This window comes from Schistocerca americana, chromosome 3, assembly GCF_021461395.2.
Source record: "Schistocerca americana isolate TAMUIC-IGC-003095 chromosome 3, iqSchAmer2.1, whole genome shotgun sequence".
Classification (NCBI taxonomy): domain Eukaryota; kingdom Metazoa; phylum Arthropoda; class Insecta; order Orthoptera; family Acrididae; genus Schistocerca; species Schistocerca americana.
Window position 1 is genome coordinate 878,264,187 of NC_060121.1, and position 4,903 is coordinate 878,269,089.

Genomic DNA, 4,903 nt, shown 5'->3' on the forward strand with positions numbered 1-4,903 from the left:
CAGTTAATAACATACCACAACAGGCGCCACTTTATGAACATGTGTCAGACTCACGCAGTGCGTATAATTTGGGTAATCTGCAGAGAGTACGGGACTTAGATTCCGAACAACCACAGTTCAATAGATACTCTTACGATCCTGAACCTGTTGCATCACACAGAGATGATAATTTCGATTACAAACATTTTCTGTCAGTAAGAAAGTTCAAAATATTTAAAAACGATAGAACGCAGATTCACCCACTGGATTGGATTCAACAGTTTAGCTTTGCTCTTCCACCGACTTGGCCTGTAACACATAAACTTGAATTTATTTGCAGTTTTTTGGAAGGCGAACCGGCAACTCGTATGAGACCGATCGCGAGGCAATGCTATTCAGTAGAAGAGTTTCAGAATGCTTTTCTATCTGCGTATTGGTCGAAGACGACACAGCGCGGAATTAAAGACCAACTAATTAGTTTGCCGAATTACGAGAACTCAAATTTTCCCAGTGTGACGCAATTTTTTGAGCACATGGTACAACAAAACCAATACCTGAGTGAACCGTACAGTGAATCCGCACTTATACAATTATGCATTTCCAAATTACCACGGTCATTACGAGTGTCACTTCTAACGGGTCAGCAAAAAGAAAACATTTCAGCATTCAGAGATCTTTTACAGCTCTTGGAAGTACAGCAATCTGATTATTCTTTTGTAAACAAAAACTTTTTGAGTAACAACCAAGGTCAACAACCGTACTGCAATTATGATCAGGGACGTAATTCCAATCGGAAAGATAACAGACGTTTTAGGAACGACAACTACCAAAACTTTAATAACAGACAGAATTCAGATTATCAATATCGTCAAAATTTTCAGCAACAGGAAACACATTTTGGTAACAATAGACGTTTTCCACCACAACAGTATGAAAGTCAGCCGGTTGGAATACATAACCAACAATGTAATGCACAAGGTCAACCAGGCTTTAATGTTCCGCCGCGTGCGCATATAGCCCAAGATCCAACAAATAGTAACGCGCGGCAACAAGGAAACAATTACGTACAGAGAAGACAATATTTCAATGCCTATCGTAATGCACCGTATAGGAATGACTATCACGACAGACCTAAAAACGATGAGCAGAATTATCAGCGTACATATAATAACAGTCGGTCTCACCAGCAACAAAATAATCATACGCAAGAACATATTCTCATGAATGAACCCGACAGTAGGTACCATCCAGAGCGTAACACGTCTGGAAGAAGTAATAGGACAGTTCAAATAGTAGAAATGCCACAGAACCCTCCTAATAATAATAACACGTCAGATAGAATCTGACTAGATAATGTACAGGACACATCTTCCAATAATACAAGCACTACCTTAGACACGCAAAATGTTGTTCACGAAAATGTAATTACTTTTGACGATATCAGAGACACTCTCTTGCAGGAAAGACCAGTTATTCAGAAAACCATTTCTCATCCTGTTATTGAAATTAAAATTGGTTCTTCGAAATTCTCAGCAGTAATCGATTCCGGCTCACCTATATCAGTAATTAATGAGGAGACTTTCAACGAGTGCAACAAAGAGAATACTTATCCGACGTTACCTTTAGGCAAAACAAAAGTGAAAGGAGCAGTATCGAGTAAAGGTGTAGACGTTAAATTACAGACGCATTTATCATTTTGTATTGGAGGTCATACTTTTCACTCTAATTTTTGGATTGTGCCTTTATTGACAACAGACGTTATTTTAGGTACGAATTTTCTGGTACAACACGACGCAGTTATCGATTTTCAGAATTCTTATTTAATGTTAAAGGATGAAAATGTACAACTTGCTTTAGAATTTCAGCACTCATTATCTGCGGAAGAACAAACAATCAACCGCACAGAGGTCATTTCCGCAACACGTGACATAGACTGTAATCCCACATTGTTAACGGATACGTACGTACACAACTATAATACTCCAGACGAAATGGACTACGACGTAATACAAATGATTTCCGATAAAGTTAGACAAAGCAGTGCAACTACAGACGACGAACGAAAGCAATTACACAAAATTCTTTTACAGCAAGCTCCAGTTTTTGACAACATTCCTGGTACTATGTCCGGCTTTATGTATGAATTTCAAGTCAAACCGCACGACACATTTAAAGCAAAGCATTATCCTATTCCATACATTCACAGAGAACAGGTTAAAAAAGAATTGCAGGATATGCTTGATCAAGGAATTATTGAACCAGCAGTTAGTCCGTACATAAACCCGCTACATATTGTTAAGAAAAAAGATGGCTCACTTCGCCTTGTACTTGATTCACGTCACATTAATGACATTATTATTAACGAAACAGATCGACCACAGACACTAGAGGAACTTTTACAGAAATTTCATGGTACATCTATTTATTCTACACTAGATTTGAAATCGGGATTTTGGCAAATTCAACTTCATCCGAACTGCAGAAAATATACAGCTTTTCTCTGTTTCGGCGACTGTTATCAATTTTGCAAACTACCGTTCGGCTTAACTATTTCTTCTGCAGCTTTTATTCGCGGTTTGAACACTATACTTCCGACAGAACTTAAAGACAGAATTACGACGTATGTAGACGACATTCTTATCGCAGAAGCTAACTGGTCCGAACACAATCTGATTCTTGAACAACTGTTACAAACTTTTCATGCACAAGGACTTACGGTTAATCTTAGTAAATCGCACTTTGGCAAAACTTCCATAAAATTTCTTGGACACGTAATTTCACCAGAAGGCATTGCACCTGATCCGGAAAAACTTCAAGCTCTACGTGACATTACCGTTCCTACGACGAAGAAGCAATTACGCAGTTTTTTGGGCTTAATTAACTTTTTTCGTAAATTTATTCACCATTCTGCTTGAGACACGCCTAGACTATGCCAATTAACAGGTAAAAACAGTATTTGGTCTTGGGATAAGCAAGCACACTCTGAATTCATGAACCTGAAACATGCTTTGTTGAATGCACCACTATTATCGCACCCAGATCTTACTAGAAATTTTTCCATTGCCACCGACAGTTCTAACACCGCTTTAGGCGTACATATTTTCCAGGAAATTGAAGAAGATGGTTCAACAGTTATTAAAAACATCGCATTTGCAAGCCGCATTCTGTCACCTGCTGAACGAAATTATTCCGTTACAGAATTGGAAACATTATGTGTTGTATGGGCTTTCACGAGATTTAGGCATTTTCTTTATGGCAGACATACCACAGTTTACACAGACCATAGAGCGATACAATTTTTACTTTCGGCCAAATTCACTCACGATAGATTAAGTAGATGGAAACTGTATTTACAGGAATTTAATTTTACGATTGTTCACATTCCCGGCACACAAAATGTTATAGCAGACGCACTATCGCGTTCTCTCGGCAACAATCAGCAAGACGTAGCAACCAACTTCTGCAAAACAAATTTCAGTGTCATGTACATTCAGCAAGTTGCATTTGAAAACTTTATTTCATCGTCATTACAGGACATAGCGCAAGAGCAAAATAAGGACAATGTGTGGAAAGAAATTAAACACCTTTGGCAAGATAGGAATAATGTTACGATTAGGAACCACTACACTGTACGCAATGACATTCTGTTTCGCCGCTCTCATCCTGACAGCAACAATTGGTTATTATGCATTCCTGACGAACTGGTTAACAAACTAATTTGGTACACTCATTTAAGTTACGCACATTACGGAGCAAGAAAATGTTTTCTTATACTGAGACAGAACTGTTATTTTACCAACATGGAGAAACGTATACGACGAGTTTTAGCGTCTTGTAAAATTTGCCAGAAAGCTAAATCAGACACCACTTCACATATTCCTCCATTATATCCCATTATACCTGTTAAATTAAGACATATGGCCGCAGTAGACATTTTTGGTCCGATTCCGAGAACTAACAGAGGTTTTTGCTACATCTTTGTCGCTGTTGAGCTCACTTCAAAATTTGTTACTTTCACTCCATTACGCAAAGCTACTGCTAAAACTGTTTCAAATGCATTTGTAAAACATTTTCTATCTCATGTAGGGCATGTAATGAAAGTAATTTCTGATAATGGATCACAATTTCGTAGTAGCGTATGGACACGCATGTTACGAGCTAGAAACATTTCTCCGATATATATATCCAAGTACCATGCTTCTTCGAACCCCTGTGAAAGATTAATGAAAGAAATTGGTAAGCTGTGCCGAATATACTGCCACAAAAGACATATTGATTGGGATACACACATACTCTCATTCCAAGATGTAATTAATTCCATTCCTAATGAATCCACTATGCTATCTCCGTCTGTTATACTGAAAAATGCTGAACCACCTAACAAAATTAAAGAATTAATAACATTTCCTACATCTCGTCGATTACGACACCACGAAATAATTGACATTGCGCTGAACAACATCAAACGTGCCGCAGAGCGCCGGAGAAGACAGCAAAAACAGGTTTGTACACGCCGAGACTTTCACGTTGGACAGAAGATAATAGTACGTACACACTATTTATCCAGCAAATTAAAAGGTAAGTGCAGTAAATTTGAACTTCTATACGCAGGTCCGTATCGGATTCGCAGCATCCCTCACCCCAATGTTGTACACGTCGAAACTTTGAGAACTAGAAAATCGAAAGGCAATCACCATATCTCAAACATTAAACCGTTTATTGAGTGAAACCACTGTATGATTCAACACACTATGATGCCATTTGCTAATGCAATTATTTCACGTGACTAATTACTGATGATTATCGTATTTTTTCTTGGCAAGTGCCCGGCAAGGTAAGGTTAGCAGGTCGCTTTTCTTGTCGTTACACATCAGACCGTGCACATTTTCCACTTTTTTGTGTATATGATTGTACTCCAGTTTTG